The 24,663-nt window shown below is 34.7% G+C and overlaps 1 long non-coding RNA gene and 1 pseudogene across 3 annotated transcripts in view; both read left to right on the top strand.

Annotated features, from left to right (window-relative positions):
• Positions 1 to 3,443, top strand: part of LOC110743320 — a 41,865-nt pseudogene extending 38,422 nt beyond the window's left edge. For both annotated transcript variants that reach the window (XR_004182703.1, XR_002522161.2), the window contains one exon: positions 1,933 to 3,443. The product of XR_004182703.1 is annotated as a bifunctional heparan sulfate N-deacetylase/N-sulfotransferase 4 pseudogene, transcript variant X2 (transcript). The remainder of the gene's footprint in view (positions 1 to 1,932) is intronic.
• A 7,474-nt stretch (positions 3,444 to 10,917) lies between these two features.
• The window catches only part of LOC103884579, a 42,079-nt gene continuing 28,333 nt past the window's right edge, over positions 10,918 to 24,663 (top strand). The window contains exons 1-2 of the long non-coding RNA XR_647211.4: positions 10,918 to 12,596; positions 15,199 to 15,384. This is a non-coding gene — a long non-coding RNA (uncharacterized LOC103884579). The remainder of the gene's footprint in view (positions 12,597 to 15,198; positions 15,385 to 24,663) is intronic.

The raw sequence follows: 24,663 nt of genomic DNA on the forward strand, positions 1-24,663 counted from the left end.
GGTGTGTGCCACCAAGCCCAGCTAATTTTTGTACTTTTTTAGTAGAGACGGAGTTTCACCATATTGGCCAGGATGATATGGATCTCTTGACCTTGTAATCCGCCCGCCTTGGCTTCCCAAAGTAGTGGGATTACAGGCGTGAGCCACCACAACTGGCCACGGGAAATTTTTTTTGATGCTGTGTTAGTTCATTCTCAAATGGCTATATAGCTGCAAATGGGTAATTTATAAAGAAGAGTTTTAATTGCCTCACAGTTCTGCTTCTCCTTTAAATATCAGTTCTGACTTGAGGTCATTTCTTTGCTTGTGTATCCCAGTATAGATTGTTAGAAGCAGCTAGGCCACTTTTTTGGGGGTGGGGTGGTGGTGGAGGGGACGCAGTTTCGCTCTGTCATCCAGGCTGGAGTGCAGTGGCACAATCTCAGCTCACTTAATCTTCCACCTCCTGGGTTCAAGCAGTTCTCTGTCTCAGCCTCCCAAGTAGTTGGGATTACAGGCTCCTACCACCATGTCTAGCTAACTGTTTTTTTGTATTTTTAGTACAGACAGGGTTTCACCATCCCGGCCAGGCTGATCTTGAACTCCTGACCTTTTGATCCACCCACTACTTCTTGAATGCTTTGCTGCTAGAAATTTCTTCCACCAGATACCCTAAATCACCACATTCAAGTTCAAGTTCCACAGATCCACAGGGCAGGGGCACAATATAGTGTAATTGCTTGCTAAGGCATAACAAAAAATGACCTTTTCTCTAGCCCCCAATAAGTTCCTCATTTCCATCTGAGACCTCCTCAGCTTGTATTTCGTTGTCCATATCACTATCAACATTTTGGTCACTACCATTTAAAACCAGTCTCTACAAAGTTCCAAACATATCCTCATCTTCCTGTCTTCTGAGCTCACACTGTCTCTTTTGCTCCTGCTTCCACCATGTGAGACACCTGGCTCCCTCTTGCCTTCTACTACGATTGGAAGCTTCCTTATATCTCCCCAGAAGCAGAAGCTGCTATGCTACCTGTACAACCTGCAAAACCATGAGCCAATTAAACATTTTTTCTTTATAAATTTTCCAGTCTCAGGTGTTTCTTTAGAGCAATACAAGAACGAAGGAATACAAATGCATTCTACATTCATTTTTTTTTTTGAACTAAAGGAAGTGATAAAGAAATAGAACATCTGATTCTTGGATAAAAATTGACAATGGGTAAGAGTTTTAATTCTTATTACAGGAGTAGGCAAAATTAGGAAATATGCTTTGAGACTAACATGCCAATGTTCTTTTCGCCTAAGCTTTCTGTCCTCTGTTTCATTAGCGAGATATGAGAATGCCTGCTTCTGCATGAAGAAGGAGCAATCCTATGTATCTGGGCTGTAATGCTGAAGAGGGTCAAGTGGCTCCCTGTCAGTCCAGATAAAGGATATATTATTAAAGAGAAAAACTTGTAACTACCCTAAACTTAAGACAGATTTATTCAGTCAGCTGGGAATTCCAGAGACTCAAGCAGATACCTAAGAGCATGTTTAATTGCTCTAAGTCCCTGATTCCTTATTTCCTAATTTTATATGTATATAATGGTTATCAGTTTTGCAGAACAGTTTTATGGTAACTGACATTCTTGGTTAAGGCTTACTTTCTTTCTTCTTTTCCTTTTTGGTATGATTAGTTAGAAAATGATCTCAATACATGTTCCTATATACATATGGATGTGTAGGCAAAAATAAAATTGGATTCTGTGTTCTGGAAGTTATCAAAAAATCTACCGTACTCTGGTAGTTAAGTTGACTGTAAACATCAGGTTATTAATATTTTATCATATTAAAACACTAAAATTATCATTGCTATATATGTTTCTTGAGCATCAGCATTTATATACAAATACATATTTTTATTTCTAGTTTTGTCTTAGTTATTACGTTTCTCCTCTCTTTCAGATTATGCTTAGAGGATTCTGCAGCAATTCTTGATATTGGACATATTCAAAATCTCCTCAACTTATGTCCTCCCCGTCTATTGCCTTCCAGCTTTAACTCAGTTGTGCTCCCTTCAAACATTTTACATGATTTGCAATGGTTACATGAACTCTGGGGAAGTCATATTTGCAACATCTCATACTTTATTCACTATGGCACTTTAGGAAAAGAAATTGGGGAAAAGCTTCCAAAACATTATCTTAAAAAATGAATCTTATTGTGAAACTTCGGAGAAGTTTTCGAACATTGATTGTTCTCTTAGCTACCTTTTGCTTGGTGAGCATTGTCATTTCTGCCTATTTTCTCTACTCTGGCTACAAACAGGAAATGACACTTATCGAAACCACTGCAGAAGCAGAATGCGCTGACATCAAAATTCTACCATATCGGTCAATGGAGCTGAAAACAGTGAAACCTATTGATACATCCAAAACTGACCCTACTGTCCTTCTCTTTGTGGAGAGCCAATACTCTCAACTTGGTCAAGATATCATAGCTATTTTGGAGTCCAGCCGATTTCAGTACCACATGGTCATTGCCCCTGGAAAGGGAGATATACCTCCTCTTACAGATAATGGCAAAGGGAAATATACTTTAGTTATTTATGAAAATATTCTGAAGTACGTCAGCATGGACTCATGGAATCGAGAGCTTTTGGAAAAATACTGTGTGGAATACAGTGTTAGTATAATCGGTTTTCATAAAGCCAATGAGAACAGCTTACCAAGTACACAATTAAAAGGCTTTCCGTTAAACCTTTTCAATAATCTAGCTCTAAAGGACTGTTTTGTCAACCCTCAATCTCCTTTGCTACATATTACCAAAGCCCCCAAGGTTGAGACAGGCCCTCTTCCTGGGGAAGACTGGACTATTTTCCAATATAATCATTCAACCTACCAGCCTGTACTTTTAACTGAATTACAGACAGAAAAATCCCTTTCATCCTTGTCTAGCAAAAAACTCTTTGCAACGGTGATTCAGGATCTGGGACTTCATGATGGAATTCAGCGAGTACTTTTTGGCAACAACTTGAACTTTTGGCTGCACAAGCTCATCTTCATAGATGCCATCTCCTTCTTGTCAGGGAAGAGGCTGACATTGTCCTTGGACAGGTACATCCTTGTGGACATTGATGATATATTTGTTGGGAAAGAGGGAACAAGGATGAATGTCAAAGATGTGAAGGTAAGCATATGTATAAATAACATCGAAATTTGTATTTCACAATGTGGTACTGGTAAAATATTCCAAATATGATAGATTACTAATCACTAAAGTTTTAAGATGCAGTAGAGTTGAAATAAAATAGCCATTTAGAAAAATCTTGAACCAAGACTTAACCATTCTTTACACACACATACAACACACACCAGAAGCTTCAGAATGGGACAGAGCTAAAATAGCCCACAGAGTTAGTGAACTTAATCGCCTTGCCTCATTTTTCTTTCTTTCTTCTTTTCTTCTTCTTTTCTTTCTTTTTTTCTTTCTTTCTTTTCTTTCTTTTCTTTCTTTCCTTCCTTCCTTCTTCCTTCCTTCCTTCCTTCCTTCCTTCCTTCCTTCCTTCCTTCCTTCCTTCCCTTCCTTCCTTCCTTAGCCTTCTTTCTTTCTTCTTTCTTTTTCTTTCTTTCTTTCTTTCTTTTCTTTCTTTTCTTTCTTTCTTTTAGAACAGAGTCTTGCTCTGTCATCTAGGCTGGAGTACAGTGATGTGATCTTGGCTCACTGCAACCTCCGCCTCCTGGGTTCAAGCAGTTCTCTGCCTCAGCCTCCTGGGTAGCTGGGATTACAGGTGCCTGCCACAGGTCTGGCTAATTTTTGCATTTTAAGTAGAGATGGGGTTTCACCATCTTGGCTATGCTGGTCTTAAACTCCTGACCTCATGATCCACCTGCCTCAACCTCCCAAAGTGCTGGAATTACAGGCATGAGCCAGTGTCTGGCCTCCTTGCCTCTTCTTAAGTCTTTCCCATCCCACCTAGAACCACTTATAACAGCCTCCCTTATTATAGCACATGTTGCAGTTTGTAACAGTGAGACTAAGATAGCCATATAACTCTATTTATGGATTATTTACCCTGCCAAATCCTGCCAAACTTGGGTTTGAAAATTGTGGTGTAAATAGAATAATGGAGAAACAGCACAAGACCTTTCTACAATCTCAACCAAGCATAATATTTGCTCATATGAAATGTTCAGATATCTGAAAATACAGATATTAGCAAAAACAAATCATTTTATAAGGAATGTGGCATTGGGTTGGCCTCAGGTAGCTTTCATTATTATACCTATATTATTTATTTATTGCATTATTTGGGAAAACACAGCAATGTTACTGATAGCACTTCTAGGTTTTGATCAATTGAGACTGAATAACAGATTCAGCCTGGGATTGCTGCTAAATAAAAATAAATCCACTATGCTACACAAGATTAGGTGCACAATTCTGAAGATAATCATCTTTTAAACAATCTTGATGCAGTACTCTCACCTGATCTTTTACTTGTGACTATCTCATCCTACGTACAACTAAATTTATTTTGTGTGTAAATAATTTTAGCAAACACATAAACAAAAATTAGAGGACACAATTGAGAATAATAAAGGAATCAAAGAGTGTTAAGGTGTTATTGACTTTTTTGGATCTTCTGTTAAAGTGTTTATCTTCCAAAGATAAAATTTGGATACTTCTTCAAAATAACAGGGCATTGTTTTCATCATAAGACCTGATGGCCACTGTAAAGCAAAATGATTGAAAGCAGTAGAATAAGTTTACTTTTTAAAAACCTTCAAAGTTTATGTGAACCAATGAACTCTGTTTTTCATAAGTTCCTATGAAGCGCTGCTTGACTGTGACCCAAATATTTTATTTCAAGACTGTTAAGAAAAGATAAAGTGACGACAATTGAGTTCCATCCAGATTTTTCTCATTTTTTCTTTTACATTTTTAGTATGTATTATTCTCTTTAATTAGTATAAATGATAGTGTTCTTTTAATTTTGAAACCATAGGCTTAACAAGAGGCCAGTTACTTCAAAAGGTTCTCTGAGTGGTTGGTTCCTTTCTTCACACCCTGAAAATATAGCATTTCCAAGTTTCAGGCTAAAGAACAATATGAATTAAAAAGTTCTTTACAAGTCTAAATGAATTTAACCAGCTCAAATTCAGCTATTTCACTTTTTTCTCAAATAGAAAAACAAATCGTTACTCACTGCTGCTCAAAATAATATTCAAAAGTCGCTGATGGCTATCTCAACTGACATAACCCCAAACAGAATAAAATAATATTGAAATTTAACAAAGGCTTGAGCAGTGTCACATATGGAGAGAGAATCAGAAAGGCTATGTGTGTGTGTATATATTTATTAGTGTGTGTTCTTATGGATAGAATTATATCCTGTATATGAAGTAATGTATAATATTTATGTATGTACACATATTAACTGAACTGTGTTTTTGAAGAAAATCTCTTTACTGCCTTTTTTGTTGTTATTTCTGGTTCTCCCTCAGAATTATTTTTATTTTTACTTTTTTATTGACAAAAACAATATATATTTTTCATGTACAACATGATGTTTTGAAATATGTGTAAATCATGAAATGTTTAGATACAGCAAAATGACATAGGAATTAATTATCCCAGATACTTACCATTTTTTGGTGAAAACACTTAAAATCCACTCTTTTAGTAATTTTCAAGAATATGATACATTGTTACTACTAGAATCTACTATAGGTTTCTTCAACTTATTCTTCCAATCAACATGAAATTTTGTGTATTTTAACCAAAATCTCTCCAACCTCCTCACTCTCAACCTCTGGGAACTACCATTTTACTCTCTGCTGCTTTGAGTTTAATTTTTTAGACTCCACAAAAAGGTGAGATTATGTATTTATTTTGCTCTGCCTTGCTTATTTCAATTAACATAATGTCCTCTAGGTCATCCATGTTGTCACAAATTACAGGATTTTCTTCTTTTTGAAGTCTGAATAATATTTCATTGTGTATATGTATCTCATTTTCTTTACTCATGTATCCACTGATAGACACTCAGGCTGATTCTATATCTTAAATATTGTAAATAATGCTTAAATGAGCAAGGAAGTACAGATATCTCCTTGATAAGTTGAATTCATTTCCTTTGGATATATACTCAGTAGTAGGATTGCTAGATCATATGGTAGTCCCATTTTTAATTTTTTGAAGAATCTGCATGTTGTTTTCCATAGTGGCTATACTAATTATATTTCCACCCTTGTATATGAGGGTTCCCCCTTCTCCACATCCCTGCCAACACTTGTTACCATTTGTCCTTTTGATAACAGCCATTCTAACAGGTATGATGTGATATCTCATTATGGTTTTGACATGCATTTCCCTGATGATTAGCGATGTTGAGTATTTTTATAAGCCTATTGGTCATTTATGTTTTCTTTTGATAAATGTTTATTCAGGCCTTTTGCTCATTTTTTAGGTGAGTTATTTGTTTTCTTACTATTGAGTTACTTGAATTTGATATGTTCTTTAGCTATTACCTCTTATCAGATGTATAGTTTGCAATTTTTTCTCCCATTTCCTATGTTGTCTCTTCACTCTGTTGCTTCCATTGCTGTATAGAAGCTTTTTTGTTTGATGTAATTCCATTTGTTTATTTTTACTTTTGTTACTTGTGCTTTTGGGGTCATATCTAAAAAAATCTTGCCCAGAACAACGTCATAGAGGTTTCCTCTATGGTTTCTTTTAGTCATTTTATGGGTTTAGGTCCTACAATTAAGTCTTTCATCTATTTTAAGTTGATTTTTTAATATAGTGTGAGATGAAGCTCTAATTTCATTCTTCTGCATATAGATATCCGGTTTTCCTAACACTATTTATTGAAGAGACTGCCCTTTCCCTATTATCTGTTCTTAGAAACTTTGCTGAAAATCTATTAACTGTAAATGCAAGAATTTATTTCTGTGCTCACCATTTTATTCCATTGGACTGTGTGCCTGTTTTTATGCTAGTATCATGCTGTTGTGATTACTATAGCTTTGTAGTATATTTTGAAGTATATTTGTTTTCCTCGAGATTGCTTTGGTTATTTGGATCTTTTGTAGTTTCATATACATTTTAATATCTTTTAAATTTTTTTTTCTATTTTTGTGAAAAATGTCCTTGGGATTTTGATAGGAATTGTTTTGAATCTGTAGATCATTTTGGATATCATAGACATTCAACAACAATAATTTTTCTACCTTACTAGTGAGGATAAGCTTTCCATTTATTGGTGCCTTCTTCAAGTCCTTCAAGCATATTTTGTATGCTTTTCTCTTGCTGCTTTCAAGATCCTTTGTCTTTGATTGTTTACTGTTTGACTATACCATGGCTTGGTGTAGTCTTGTTTGGCCTTCCTCTGCCTGAATATTTGTGTTTTTCCTTGGGTTTGAGCAGTTTTCTTCTATTATTTTATTAAATAAGCTTTCTGGATTTTTATCTGTGTTTTTCTTAAACTTCTGTAATTTGTATATTTCCCTCAGACCTATTAATGAATAAATATGAGAAATTTGATTGGAATTGAGAATTGAAACTATTTACATACTAGATTACTTATATGTCCAAAGAAAAAATGTTCTAGTCACAGTTTTTGCTTTTCGACTTTATTTTTTGGATAAATACAATTTTGTGGGAAATAATTTCAATTATGTGTCAAAAAGTTTTGATAGTCTCATATTCTTCACTCTCATTTTTTTTTTTTTCTTTTTCTGGTAGTACAACAGTAATACACTAGTGCACAAAGAGAATTTTATTCTCCTTCAAACTCTACCCCAATTCTAGAACAATGGTGCTGCATAGTTACTGACAATTTTCTATATTACTCCAAAATAGTATAAAAGAGGCATTCAGTTGGTATTTTAATAGGTATTTCATACATATTTCAATTTGTATGAAATACCTATTTGAATTTGAAATTCAAATGTCATCCCTATTTCAAGGTATGAAAGAGGTATTCTGTTCCTCAATAAAACAAATTAAGGAAAGCAGGAGTGTTACGGATAAAAAATCTTGGTTATGTTTGTAATTGGACTCTTCTTCAGCCACTCCCACAATTAGACTGGAATAGCAAGAGCATTAACAAATTCAGACATAGCCTTATCCTCAGCACCACCTCACTCTATCAATGTGTGTGTGTGTGTGTGTGTCTCTGGGTGAGTGTGTGTGTGTGTGTTTGTGAAGGCATATTTTCATCTGAGCCCAATTTTCTCTTTTGAGATAGAGATTCTGAATTATACTGTTAAAGAGTTAAGTACTTTTAAGGCAAAGAATTTTAATGCATTGAAAAGAATACTAGTTTTTATTTTAGTTTTTATTTTATTTTTATTATTCTTCATTTTGAAACGGAGTCTCACTCTATTTATTGCCCAGGCTGGAATGTAGTGGCACAATCTCAGCTCACTGCAACCTCCACCTCCTGGGTTCAAGCGATTCTCCTGCCTCAGCCTCCCAAGTAGCTGGGACTACAGGAGCACACCACCACACCTGGCTAATTTTTGTTTTTTTAGTAGAGACGAGGTTTCACCATGTTGACCAGGCTGGTCTCAAACTTCTGACCTCAAGTGATTCACCCATCTCTGTCTCCCAAAGTGCTGGGATTACAGGCATGAGCCACTGTACCCGGCCAGAATATGTGTTTTTTGACTGAAATTAAGTGTTCATTATTTCTAATACTTAGTTATAATTGGCCTAAGCTATCTACTGTATATCTTTTTTTTTTGTAGAATTATTCATGCCTTATTTCATTTTATCATTCTCTTCTCCAACTAATGCTACTGAGATAAAAATCAATGTCCTTTCATAAGGCAATCAAAATTAAATTCAGACAGTTTCAGTAACTATCATTTGTTTATTAATAAAATTTCATTGTATACCTAAAAATTCAAGATATATGAGAAAGATTACTCATGTATATAAGCTCCTAGAAACTAATTATATTTTTAAAGATGGTAAAATATTATCTATCAATTAAGTCAGACATATGGTCATGTTTTGACCTCTTGATATAACTGTGGTCCTTAAAGCCATCACCCTCTTCCCACTCTCCACCCTCCAGTAGGCCCCAGTATCTGTCATTCCCCTCTATGGAGAATGACATGTGTTCTCATCTTTTAGCTCCTGCTTATAAGTGAGAACATGTGTTTTTTGGTTTTCTGTTTCCATATTAGTTTCCATATCTGTTCCTAGCTACATCCATGTTCCTGCAAAGGATATGATCTCACTCTTGTTCATGGCTGCATAGTATTCCAAGGTATATATGTACTATATTTTCTATATCCAGTCTACTGTTAATAGACATTTAGGTCAATTCCATATCTTTGCTATTTTGAAGAGTGCTGCAATGATTGTATGCATGTATGTGTCTTCGTAATAAAATGATGTACATTCCTTTGGGTATATATATATAATAATGGGATTTCTGGGTCGAATGGCAGTTCTGTTTTTAGGTCCTCGAGGAATTGCCACACTGTCTTCCCCAGTGGTTGAACTAATTTACATTCCAACCAATAGTATATAAGCATTCCTTTTCCTCCACAACCTCTCCTGCATCTGTTATTTTTTGACTTTTATTTTTATTTATTTGTTTATTTAGAGATAGAGTCTCATTCTGTCACCCAGGCTGGAGTGTAGCGGCAAGATCTCGACTCACTGCAACCTCCACCTCCTGGGTTCAAACAATTCTCTTGCCACAGTTTCCTGAGGAGCTAGGAATACAGACATGTGCCGCCACGCTCAGCTTTAGTAGAGATGGGGTTTCACCATGTTGGCCGGGCTGGTCTTGAACTCCTGACTTCAAGTGATCTGCCTTCCTCAGCCTCCCAAAGTACTGGGATTATAGGCATGGAGCCATCCTGACTGGTGTGAGATGGTATCTCATTGTGGTTTTGATTTGCATTTCTCTAATGATCAGTGATGTTGAGCTTTTTTTCATATGCTTATTGGCCGCATGTATGTGTACTTTTGAAAAGTGTCTGTTCATGTCATCTGCCCATAATGGGTTGTTTGGTTTTTTTTCTTGTAAATTTACTTAAGTTCCTTATAGATACTGGATATTGGATCTTTGTCAGATGCATAGTTTGCAAAAAAGTTTCTTCCCATTCTGTAGGTTGTCTGTTTATTCTGATAAAACCAAATTTCTAATTTCAATATTTCTTGTGAGCCAGCTCAAATATACATTTCAATATCTATCCTTCCCACTTCTCAATACACACTGTTTTTTGTTAGACTTGCCCACTATATAGTTTTCAACTATGACTATCTCATGTCTACCACGACCTATTTTTCTCAGTTTCTGTGCCTTTACTAAACTACTTTTCCTGAATCTACCCATATTTTAAGTTCTACTTTTTATAAGAATGTGACACATCCCCTAATGACTCCAGCAGATGGTTATTTCTTTTTAACTTGAGTCCCTGCATAATCACGGACCTTAATTCTCACTTAGCATCTTTATGTATATAAGTCAACTCCGAAATTAAGAGGTAACAGTTTTTCTCACACATCTAGTTATGCCCTAAAGATTGTAATAAGCAACCTTACAAATGATTAAAAAATATTTAATTGACAGTTATAATATTGTCTTTTAACTTTTTTTGTGAAAGCAGAACCATTTAGTCACAGAACTGATTTACTCTCTTTTTTTTTTTTTTTTCTTTGTTTGGGATGGAGCCTCGCTCTGATGCCCAGGCTGGAGTGCAGTGGCACAATCTTGGCTCACTGCAAGCTCCACTTCCGGGTTCACGGAATTCTCCTGCCTCAGCCTCCCGAGTAGCTGGGACTACAGGCACCCACCACCACGCTCGGCTAATTTTTTTGTATTTTTTAATTTATTTAATTTATTTTATTTTGGAGACGAGGTTTCACCATGTTAGCCAGAACGGTCTCGATCTCCTGATCTCGTGATCCATCCGCCTTGGCCTCCCAAAGTGCTGGGATTACAGGTGTGAGACACAGCGCCCGGCCAGAACTGATTTACTTTCTAAAGAAAGAATAATTTGAGGATAGTTTTGAACTTTATCTTGAAGCAAGTGATTTTTATATTTTGCATCTACAACAACAGTGGAAAACAAAATCTATGTTATAAACTTGGAGTCCAAAATAAGTAGCTAGCAAGCTAATTGGTTTGGTTTTCCTTCCCATGTAGTGTTTTCAATGGATCTGAACCTAGGCTAGTATTAAGACTTGATCTAGATACAAGTAACTTACCGATGTCTTAACAGGAATGTTTTCATGCCTTTATTTTACGATATATTTTATGAGTTGAAAACCATATGCTTAAAACTATAAAGTGAAAAACTAATAAACTGTACAAATTTGATGATGAAAACAAAGGTGATAAGTTAACAGATATAAAAAACAGTTAATAGAGAGTCTTGAAAATACAGGGAAATAAATTTTAGTTAGTTCCAACAGCCATTTGAAATCTTCTCTTTTTTAAACAAGAAAATGATAAGGTTACTATATTTAAGAAGGACTCTTCCATTAGTAATGTAAATGTCTGAAAAAAAATTCCAGTCAAAATATGTTAAGAATTATAATGTCATTAAACAGGAGACAGGTTGCTATGAACAGCAAAGAAGAAACCTAGTATAAAATAAAATTTAAAAATTTGATTCCTAATTTGAATAAGGGTTGGATGAGAGAGAAAAAAACCCTCAAGATTACTAAGTTGGTGCCTTTAGAAAATAAGACACTATTTATCCTGTGAACATTAGCACAGAAGATGAGGGGCTACATTGGTAAATGAAAGTATTAGTTTTCTATATTTTATGATTATAAATAAGTTTATTGTATTTGGTAAACTAGTAAAAAATCTGTTTTTAGAATATTTCATACTTCAGACTCAATGAGGTATGAATCATTTTCAGAGTTACAGATGAAAAACAAAGTCTGGTTTGTGGTAGATGGAATCCAGATTTGATGCATATCAGCCAGTATAGATTTAGCAATGCAAAAGAGTCCAGGCAGCAAGAATTGGGTGGATGACCCAGCCAGGCAGTGAAGCAAGCAGTATGTGAAAGTTACTGGCAGTTTCTAGGCGGGTGACCCAGCATACAATCAGCAAGTGTAGCATAAGAGCTGGGCAGTGGCCTGGACTGGTGGGAATCAGCATTTATCAAAGATACTCGGTAGTCAACAGAAGGTACCAAATGTCTGAGTTCAGTTTTGTGGGCAGCAGTCATCTTGAGAAAAATGGCACAGACAGCAGTGGCTTACTCCTGGAGGAAATGTGGGATTGGATAATTACATCACAATGTGGAGTTTGACATAGTGCACATGACAGAGAATGTGGTAGTTAGGAAGTTAGGAGCTCAGTCACAGCAAGCCTGTGCAGGAGAGAGGAGCCATCAGCAATACTTCCCAGAAATGATGGTCTTGATACCCTGATACAGAACTCCCTACGTCTCCCTTGTCAGGGAGGGATTACATTTGGAACATCATGAAATCCTTAGGTGCCCAGCTGTGCAAATTAGATGCACTATTTGAAAGTCCTCAATTGATCAAGGAGAAAAGCAGGCAGTATCAAGGGCTTATAATAAGAATGGTTTATATTCCATGTAAACAAGGAGTATCACTGTGTCAATTAAATTGTTTTGGTAAGTAGAATTTGGCTTGTTTGAAAAGAGAAGATCTATTTTCATGTATTTTGGCAATCAGTAGTGAACTTGGACAACCTCAAATTTACTTTCAAGAGGACAGTTACTGTACAGGCTATATTTAATCATGATTTTTCTTCTTTTATTGAACATCTCAGTGTGAGTAATCTAGGTTTTCATTTCTTCTGAATTCTTTCAAGTAGCAGCACACATTTCACTTTATCAATGGAAAGAAAAATCATCTGTTTTAAAAAGGTTCATTTATGGAAGCAAATAGGGTTATTCTACACTTAAAAAATTACCAAAACTGTATAAAAATACATTTTAAAATAAAAATTAAAAAGTTGAGAAAATGCTTACCAGCAATACCTTTTCCTTTGTATATCAGTCTTTATTAGAGAGTTCACACAAATATGTATTCAGTTCCTGATTTCAGTAGTATAGACAGGACATATTCACAATTTTTGCATTTCAAGGCAGAATGCAATATATACCATGCCAACATTATTGTACACAATGGGGACAAAGACAAGGTGACAGTAATTCTTCCTCTAGGAACTAGGAATGTTTAATGGAGGATGTGGCATTTGAGTCCTCTGTGATCACTGGACAGAATTGTAGCAAAGATAGCTGGGCAGTGTATTCTAGGCCGGTGGATCAGCCTAAGCTCAGACTTGGCTGAAAATAACAGGATATTTTTGAGAATGGTAAGTTGCCTGTGTTAATTGAATCATAAGGTAAATGAGAAATAGTTGGAATAAATGTAGGTTCTGTTTGTGGCCAGAATATAAAGCCTCTATCCTGTTATGGAACATTAGCCTTCATTCTGTTGAAAATAGGATACCGCTGGAGTCACTCAGGATTTTTAAGCTAGAAAGTGACATGATCAGAGTTGGAATTAAAGGAAAATATATTGTTTGAACCAGGGAGATGTTTTGAGGAGACCAATTAAATAATCTATTACAATAATACAAACATACTAATGATTGTAACTTAAAATAAGGTATTTATTGAGCATATTAATATATGCTTAAAAGGTGCTAATCATTTACAAGCACACAACAATATTAAGAAGTAATGCTTTATACACTTCAAATGAATAAAATGAGGCTTAACAATATTAAGATAGTTGTCTAATATATGGCTAATAAGTGGCAGAACAAGGGACAAACCCAGAACTATTTGTCTTGAATGTTTAAACTCTCTTTTACAAGACAATGGCTTGGCTTGGGTTTGAATCTTAACTTCTGCACCTATTAGTTTACCTTAACCTAATATCGTCAACCCTCAAACCATATATCTGTAACACCAATGTAAAGCAACCCAATTCAGAATATTTTGGTGAGAATTAAAGAGATAAGGAGAGGAAAGTAGTTAAGACAGAGTTTGGTCTATAAGATAGACTCTGCTTATCTTGGTGGCAAACAGGATGGAAAGGGAAGATCAGGAAAGTGCATGCAGAAGTAGAATTGACAGAACTTGAACATGTACCCAATGGAGCAAAAAGAAAACTGGAAATGCAATGTCATCACTACTGTTTTTAGCCTGGATGTGTTCATCAAAATGTATGGAATCAGACAGTTAAAGGTGCTGGAAGGATGAGGAGTTTGATTTACGGTCTCATAATTTTAATGGGTTAAGGTCTAATGATTTAACGTGGGCATCCATATTTGGCTTCTGAAACAATAAATGTAGATTTTCTGGCCCCATCAGGTTGGCAGTATACACTTAGAAATCGTCACACTTAACACTTGCAATTTTAATGGTAATCATTACATAGAAATAAATCAAAGAAGAAGAAAAACAGATTTAATAAAGTATTTACAATATTCAGTGATAAACCAATGACAAGTTAGTTTCATCTAGAGGAAAAATGCCTCATGCACTGAGATAGGAGGCTCTTGTATGCCTTTCATTGGTTATAAGGAAGAAAGCATGAATGCTCAGTAGGCACAAGAAGTCCTCAAAGAAAGAAAATTAAAGGAATGCCTGACTCAAAAGAGAACAGTGTTTATGAAACAGGGAAATTACAATATTTGTATGGAATTTGGAATTTTGAACTCTTTTTTCCCTTCCTATTTATGACTCCTTGATGAATAAGAATTTCAACATGAGGCCCTCCTACCATCACTGTGAAATGTACCAACTGACACTGTGTCACAGATATTCCTAAACTTAGAGTGTCGTATAGGGGTTAAGTGTCAAGACAACAAGGAACTTAAATCTTTACTTTTGGTTGTTCTGCCTAGAAATTATGATCGACTAAAATAATTTTATTTAGTTTTATGTGTTCATTTTCTTGATGACAAAGTTGCAAATATGTCTATTTTTTGTTAGAAACAAGTGGTTTATAGGCATGCTTTCATGTATATCACTTTCCTGTGTGCCAACCAGCTATTAATTTTTAAAAATATGCATTTCAAAACAAGGCCTCTGACCATGTGAAAATTTTCTGCTCAGAATATTTTTATTGTTCTTAATGCAAATTAAATTTTAATTTACAAATTGGACATTACCTAAATTTATTAGTACTCAAAACAAGCTACATAGTAATAGTCTAATACTAATATAGGCGCTGACTTTGGTTACTTTACATTATTAGATAATTACGGAGCTGAGAGCAATTTCTTGAAACACCAGGGAAGAAGACAATTAAAGTCCATGAGTTCCATTTCACTAGTCAAGTTGTGGCAATTGTCTACATGAGGAAAAGAAAGATTAAGAAGTATTTTGGTAAAAGAAAGTATTGAGAAATATTTTGGTAAGAAGGTAACAAAGTCTGAGAAAGGTAAAAAAGCAATCTTTTATAAGAGTCCTTAAATCTCATGGTAATGCTTTAGAAGCCCTGGGGGAAGTCCACTGGGATATTTTCTGATTGGTTTTCTATACTTTGTCATTCTCTGTGGCGAGATACATTGTAATTAATCAGACAATTAATTGGCTTAGATTGTAATGAGCCTCCTCAGTTAAAGCCACTGTGTTCCTATAATGATAACCAGCAAAAGATACACAAAATGGTTTCATATCTAAAAAATGACCAAAGAGAAAAAAAAAACCAAAAAATTTGCTATTTTCATGCTCCTTATAGAAATACACATGGTGCCCTAAAATAAATTAAATTATCATGGAAAATGGCAACTAGTTTACATAATCCTGAGCGAGCTAGAATATATTTTATTATCATTTAGAAAATAGTTTAAACTGTTAATGTAGCCATAGACATTGTCTTTTATTTTTATTCAACTCATCATTACTCATGTCTACTCTGAGCCTAGCTCTAGAGCGCTGCTGGGGTTGATCATTTCTACCCATCACTTTTTCTCCCCAAAATAAATCAAATAGTCTTCTGACGTATTTTCTTTATTTTTATAATTTTGAAATATTTCCTACATTGTAAAGAGTATATATAACAATGTCTATAACTTAAAAGATAATAATAAGAACAGTTTGGCACAAACCATTTAGTTTAGAATAGAGAATAATACCACCACCTTTCCAATCACATCACTTTTTTGCTACCACTAGAATGGCAAAACATATCCTGAATTTCAAGTGTATCATTTTCTTAACTTTCTTTTTACTTGTATCACATAAGAAAGCATCCCTAAACAATAAATGGCTTAGTATTTTAGATGTTTTAAATTTGAATTTATATAAACATATTCCTACCATATACGTTTTCTTCAAATTGCTTTTTCTCTTTCTTTTACTCCTATGGTTCACCCCCATCGATACCTATAGCTCTAGTTCACTAAACTCATTTTCTTTGTAGTATTTACTATCTCCAATGTTGGTACTGTCAAACATTAAAATTTTGTATTTTCCTGATTATGTGGATGAATAGCTATTCTTGTATTTAATGGCTATTTCTTTTTTATACAGTTTGCATACTCTGTATGTCTTCTTCCTCATTTTAATTTAGAATTATTTTTATATTTTATATTAATTTTTGAAAATTCTTTACATAGTCTGTATTTTAATGTCTGATATGTTTGCTTATATCTTCTCCTAATGGTATATTTCATGTCTTTTATATCTTTTAATGATGATATTTGATTCATACAACAACTTAATTTATTGTGGTTAAACACATCAATATGATCATACATCGCTTGTGGGCATTTTTTCTATGCATATTTTGTTGCCTCTAGAAGTTCATGTAATACTGGCCATATTTATTATTTAAAGATTTTCTAAAATGGTATGAGTCTGAAAATTTAATTTTGAAATGTGTTAAAATTACTTTGCTTGGTTATGGTATATTCTTTGTTGTTTTGCTTATGGTATATTCTTTCTCTTACTGTCTTCACGAGTTATTTGCACTTTATATTTTCAAAAAATATCTCAACTGCCTTGCTTAAAAATTCTAGTTTTAAGTTGTTCATAATAGATTATTATTGTACTTTAAAACTCTCCACCTGTTGACTATGTCACATTTTCTTTTTGAATGTTGTTCATTTTGGTTTTCTCTCTTGATTGATTTATTAGATAGAAATTAGCTCACTCCATTTTCCCTTTTCTTAATCCTCACTATTTTTCCTTCCTTTTCTGTTTCAATGTTTGCTTTTTCCTTTGCGCATTCCTTCCGTCTATAATTTTTATTTTATTCTGATGTTCTTTCCACGTCTTCCTAAAATATATGATTAATGAAGTGTCACTTTTTTCCTCTCATAAAAGCATTTAATATCATTTATTTCAAGATTACAATTTCAACTAAGTGCACCATGCTTTTTAAAAGTAGTTTAGCTGTTAGCCTGCAATTTTGAACACTGTCTACTTTTTTTCTTTATTATTATACTTTAAGTTCTGGGATATATGTGAAGAACGTGCAGGTTTCTTACATAGCTATACATGTGCCATGGTGGTTTGCCGCACCCATCAACTTGTCATCTAGGTTTTAAGCCCCACATGCTTTAGGCGTTTTTCCTAATGCTCTCTTTCCCCTTGCCCGTCACCCCCCGATAGACTCCAATGTATGATGTTCCCCTCCCTGTGTCCATATGTTTTCATTATTCAATTCCCACTTATGAGTGAGAACATGTGGTGTTCGATTTTCTGTTCCTGTGTTAGTTTGCTGAGAATGATGGTTTCCAGCTTCATACGTGTCCCTGCAAAGGACATGAACTCATTCTTTTTTATCACTGCATAGTATTCCATGGTGTATGTGTGCCACATTTTCTTAATACAGTCTATCATTGATGGGCATTACGGTTGGTTCCAAGTCTTTGCTATTGTAAATAGTGCTGCAGTGAACATATGTGTGCATGTGTCTTTATAGTAGGTTGATTTTTAATTCCCTGGGTATATACCCAATAATGGGATTGCTGAGTCAAATGGTATTTCTGGTTCTAGATCCTTGAAAAATTGGCACACTGTCTTCCACAATGGTTAAACTAATTTACACTCCCACCAACAGTGTAAAAGCATTCCTATTTCACCATTCTAAATGGCATGAGAGGGTATCTCATTGTGGTTTTGATTTGCATTTCTCTAATGACCAGTGATGATGAGTTTTTTTTGGTATGTTTGTTGGCTGCATAAATGTATTCTTTTGAGAAGTGTTTGTTCATATCCTTCACCCACTTTTTGGCGAGAGTTTTTTGTTTTTTTCTTGTAAATTTGTTTAAGTTCTTTGTAGATTCTAATATCTTTTTTCAATGTATTCAAGTATACATTATTCTAACTTACTAGTTGAAAGAAGAAAATTCTCTCATTTTCTTTCTACGATGTCATTTGTGTAATTTTAACAATTATTTTAATAATTTAAATATTTTAAAATGCCATGTTGGGACTACTCTGAACAAAGTAACTTTGTGTCTCTCTCTCTTTGTGTATATTTGTGTGTGTGCAAATGTTCATTTGAAATGCTGCTGCTAGAAAAAAAGGGTATCAGTCTTATCATTACATAAACTCCCAAATTTATTCAGTCCTCCCAAATAATACTTAACACATATCTAATGTGGATCATCACAATTAGTTCCCTGTTACTCCTTGCATTCATGACATAAATTTTAAAGTATAAATTATTTTAAATATTGAAACTCTATCCTACTTGAATATTTCATGCAAATTTTAGTTTAGGTATGTACAGCTATTTTGAATTTTAATTTTGGTTATAAATCTCTCACAAATTATCAGTAATAGTTTACTTAATTGCAATTAGAGTTTTTATGATGCTTATAGAGTACTGTATTGACCTCTCAGAATGAAAATGCATTTTTCATTTTCACAATGTAAAAGAGTTATAGAAGTTTACAGTAAATAGAGTTAATTCCTTTCTGAGAAAAGTTTTTCCAAATTGAGACATCAGAATGTCTCTGCTGAGAATTGTTCACCCTAAAGCCCATAAACTTTTCTTAGGCTGCACAAATGAAGAGAATACCTAGCAACTTTTGTAGAAAGACGAAGGAACACATTGATTGGCATCCATATAGCACTTACCTTACAGTATAGATTAATTCCCCTTGAATGATTTGTATGTCCCAATAGCCACTATTTAGTACTGCACCGTATTAGTCTCTATAGGTTATAAAATCTCTATAGGTTATAAACAATAAAGGCTTGCTTTTATGGAGCAATATGGGGAAAATGGAATGTGAACTATCTGAGAAAACAGAAGAAAACCAACATTTAAAAATAACAGGGTTGCAGAGATGTAGTGGGAATAACCCTCAAAATAAGACATGCCAATTAGTTCCTATACTGAAGCTTTAGAGAGAGCTAACCTAGTAAGACTGAGCACCAGAAACACTCTTATAAAAGTCATAAGAGCTATTGCAACTTCTCCTCATGTGTCTGTGTGGAATTTCTTTCCCTTAGTTGCTACTAATTAAAGAGTTTAGAAAACCTTGAAATGACTTATCTTAGTTCTAGGGCTAGTGGAGAATAGAGGAACATGTGAACATACCCCCTTTAAAAACAAAAACAAGATATAACATTGCAAAGTGAAAGACTAGAAAAAGCGGGTGAAAAGACAGATTGTCTGTATGAAAAATGTCTCTAGAAGAGTTTTTAAAAGTAAAAATAATAGAACTCCTTGGGTTAATAATTTTGTTCACAACTTTGAGTTTGTCCCAAATGTAGGTTCTTAGTGCACATCTGTATTTATTCTCAGCTCTCAAGCCTGCAGAAGGCCAAATGTATTTCTTTGTAATTCTCATCGTAAAATATTGCATCCAAGGATAGTCACATGTGTACCATATGAAACCCTTTTCCATTTGAAGGTAATCACAATGTGGAGAGGAGATATTTTGCATGTCTATAAATATGGAGATGGGGTTCTGTAAGCAATGAGACAAAAGACAACTTTCATTTATTTCATTAAATCATATTGCTCATTCCATACCTAACTTAATGTCTCTTCCAATCCGTTTCTAATCTGTTCACTTGGGTTATGATTAATTCTCACATTACCATCTTGGTACAATCAGAATTCAGTTGATCGCTTTGTTTTCTTTTGGTTCTTGGGGATAAAGTTATTACATTTTGGACAGTTACTCATCATTACACTAAGGAATAGCCTTCTACTTTTCTGTTCAGTGCTATGTGATAATAGAAAGATATGTGTTTGGTTTTTGGCCTCAATAAATCTAATTTTGAGCGTGTGTGTGTGTGCGCGCGTGCGTGTGCACCTTCAGAACTCTTTCCACAGTTTCAACTATTCCCATCTGTTCTGACTCTTTGAAACCATTTAATTTTTTAAATTAAAAAGCACAATTAAGTTTTACTACCTGCTAAGATTATATAATTTAATGCTAAGCTTTTCTTACTGCTCTACCTTTTAAAAAATAATAAAAGTTTGGAGCTCCTGTGGAGTACAATTTCACTTTGTATCATTAATACTGAAAGGAAAGGAAATTGAAAGAGACCTTGAAATTGAAACTGGTTCTGAAAATGTTACATTCAAACGTTGTTGCCTTTACCTCAAAGCAGGAGAAATCAGTTCAAAGCATTGTGTCCTATAGAAAAGCACAACTTTATTTTAAATCTCTTAAAATTTAAAAAAAAAAAAAGAATAGAGGGAGAAAAGTTAAACTATATGCTAAAAATTCAGTACAGACAGTAACATTTATCAGGAAACAAATATAATTTTTTACATATTGGAAAACAGCACATAGAAAGAAGATAAAATATCATGCTAGGATATTTAGCTCATCCAAACTTAAAAAGCAGTAAAATAATGATTAACTTGAAAGCCCTTGTTGTAGCAATAAACTCATTACAAAAATTGTCAGATCTACTGCATTTCCATTGGCAATAGTATGATTGAAGTTGCTTTGCCATCCCAATACAAGTACAAGAATATACACTTAGGGTAATAACATGATTGAATACCATTAACATTACACAAGGAACTTTCAAAAAGTCACATTCCTCAGTGACAGTAATGACTCAGGTGGATGGATAGCTATGAAAAGGTAAAAGTATCATTTCTGTGTGTTTACAGAGGAGACACATTGCCTTTGTGAGCTCTACATTCATTTCATTTTAAAGAAATATAAATACCTTCTGGATTTTCTTTTTATGTCAGCAATCTTCCATTAACAGAACATGAAATAGATTCAAAGCCATTTTGCATTTTCAATGTACGACTTCTGAGTGACCTTTCATCATTTTAAAACATATATACATGTGCACATGCTTATAGATATACATATTTACATTTGCCTACTAGTATTATTAATCTTTAATATTCCATACTTTTTATGTGCCTTGCAACAGTGATGTAATATCATGCACACACAGTATATATATTATTGTTAAGCTTACATTCAAAAATAGATATGATTTAATCTATTAATTTCATCCATTATGGAGATAAATGGGAATTTCATATCTGAACACTGCCCTTTTTGGTGTGTGTATGTGTGTGTGTAGGCGTGCGTGTGCATAGCTAAGTGGAAAATTTCTATCTACAAGTAACAATGCCAGATACGTGTATAAAATTACTCATTCAAGTACTATGGTTGAATCAATATGTACTATAAACTAAGGTTCAGTTATAAACGTTAGAAATAATACAGAAATATAAGCAACATTTTCTGATGTCTGCCAATACTACTTTCAGGTTGGCATTTTTCTGCAGGCCGCTCATGGGTTGCTATATTGCTGGACAGTTCCCTTTCTTCTTTCTCTCCTCCTCTCCTTTCCTCATTCTTCTTCTCTTCTCCTTCCCCTCTGCCTTCTCATCACTCTCTTTCTTTCCTCATTTTCTCCTTCTTCTCTCTCTCTGACTCTATTTCTCCTTCCTCCTCCCAGTTGCTTAATGTTTATTCTAGAATGCCAGTTTGAAATAATCTGTTACCAAGAAAAATTCAAAACCTCTTTGTTTAGCTATCTTCTCTTCCTTCCCAATCTATGCACTTCTGCAGGCAGGCTACTGTACCACTGTACCTCCATTGATATGTTTGCTAACCAAGGACCATTTACTGCAGAGAAAAACATTTCTTATAACCAAAACAAGCATCAGCCTCTGGGATTATATTATGCCAATTTACTTACATATGTAAACTCATCCTGTTTAAGAAACTACAGTGCACAAGCATGTATGTTTGGGGAAATGTGTGAAAGAGAAACAGAAAGAAAAAATACAACAAAGTGAAAAAAATCATCCAAAATAATGGTCCTTTTTCTTACCAAAATTTGTTGTTATTACTAGGACTTACTATAACAGTTTTCAGAATTGATCTCTGACCATAACCATACAGAAATATGAAGGATTTCTTTTTCTATAATATATATTTCATAAAAGAACATCAATTGGTCTTTGTAAATAAGGAAACCATATTAATGTTAAGAGTCATGGTCTTGACAGTCTATAAACTGTGCTTAAATCATAGTAAAAAATAAATATTTTTTTTTTTCTGAGCATGACCAAAAATGCAGGGAAGAGTTTGGTTTTATGGTGATACAGTAGTTTCTAATAAAAGTTGGATGGTACATTGTGAAAGTGGCATTCTATCATACACTTGGTAGAGGGAATCCGATTTCAAGTTTATTTCCTATGGACAATGAAATGGCCTTTCACAATGCTTTATGAAACTACAAATCATTTCAGTTTTTCCATGGTTGAGAAACTTAAGTTAAATTGAAAATAACCTCCACTCAATAGTCATTTCAAATTAAGTTAGCTCTATCAACATCATCATCACTCTTAGATGATTACAAGTAATTTTGGAGCCTATAGCTGTTTTACTCTTTATATTATAAGCTCATACTACACGTTTTTTTGAGACAGAGTCTCACTCTGTTGCCCAGACTGGAGTGCAGTGGCATGATCATAGCTCACTGCAGCCTTACCCTCCCAGGCTCAGGTTGATCCTCCTAACTCAGCCTCCCAAGTAACTGGGACTACAGGCATGAGCCATCATGCTGTCTCATTTTTATATCTTTTGTAGAGACGAGATTTTGCCATGTTTCCCAGGCTGTTGTTGAACTCCTGAGCTAGTCCAATTCAGCCTCCCAAGTACCTGGGACTACATGCATGAGTCATCACACCTGGCTCATTTTTATATCTTTTGTAGAGGCTTTGTTTCGCCGTGTTTCCCAGGCTGGTGTTGAACTCCTGAGCTCAAGCCCTCTACCCTCCTTGGTCTCACAAAGTGCTGGAATTACAGGTGTGAGCCACTGCGCCTGGCCTAATAGTATAATGTAATCTTAATGCAACTTAATATAAATTATATTGTTAGTCATGCCCTTGTTAGTATTATTCAAATTTGAACATTTTACAAGTTTCTTTTAAAAAATATGACACACAGTGATAATTGAAATCTAATGTGATTAATGATATTGCTGCTTAAATTAAATGTTGCCCACACTGTGAGTAACATGAACGATGAATATGGGATTATCTGCTGCACAGAGATTCATTGCAGTTCAGCTTGCTTATGCTTACTCTTTCTGGCTCATTTGTATATCTTGCTGGCCTTTAAGTGGTGCCAACTTACCACTTACCTATCATCCTTCTATTGTTTCTCATTAACCTACAGAGTCAAGTATTACTCTGCACAAATTTGATTTAAAATACAGACTCAAATTAAACATTGAAATCACCAGCACTGATCCATAGTAATAAGTTAAAAGAGACCCCAAAATCTATTCGAACTCAAGAACTGATATGAACAATGACAACTTGAACTTAGGTTAAAGTTGCTTTCACTTAGTTTGCTTTCAAATGAATAGACAATAAAATGATTTATACATATCAGTAACACAAGCATAAAGATACAACTTCCTGTTTATTCAAGGGTGTGTGCCAACTTTATATTTAGTAACCTAACAATGGGATAAGTCAGTGGTCCCCAATCTTTTTGGCACCAGGGACCAGTTTCGTGGAAGACAATTTTTCCACAGACTGGAGGTAGGAGGATGGTTTTGGGAGGATTCAAGCATTTGTTGTGCACTTTATTTCTATTATTATTGCATTATAATATATTATGAAATAATTATACAACTTACCATAATGTAGAATCAATGGGAGCCCTCAACTTGTTTCCCTGCAAGTAAATGGTCCTGTCTGGAGATGATGAGAGACAGTGGCAGATCATCAGGCATTAGATTCTCATAAGGGGCACACAATCTAGATCATTCGCATGCACAGTTTACAATAGGGTTCACGCTCCTATGAGAGTCTAATGCTGCCACTGATCTGACAGAAGGTGGCGCTCAGGTGATAATGCAAGTGATGGGAGCAGCTGTAAACACAGATGAAGCTTCACTGGCCCACTGCTCACCCTGTGTACTATGTGGCCTGGTTGCTAACAGGCTGCTGACTGGTACTGGTCCATGGCCTGGGAGTGGAGGAACCCTCAAATAAGCAACGTTCCATGTCAAAAGACGGGTTTTGGATTTTCTTAACTTTATAAAACCATCTTCCAAGGAGTAGGAACCACATCAGGAAACAAGGACCTAAAATTTCAGGATAATACTAACATATTAGGCAATTCTTGATCTGTAATTGTCAGGTCTATACAATAAACTCATAGCACATCATTGACTGCCATTTGTATTCCTCTGCAATGATCTACGAAGGAAGAAGCATGCACTCCCATTGAAATATCAGAAGAAA

The sequence above is a fragment of the Papio anubis genome, chromosome 3 (genome assembly GCF_008728515.1).
Source record: "Papio anubis isolate 15944 chromosome 3, Panubis1.0, whole genome shotgun sequence".
Lineage (NCBI taxonomy): Eukaryota > Metazoa > Chordata > Mammalia > Primates > Cercopithecidae > Papio > Papio anubis.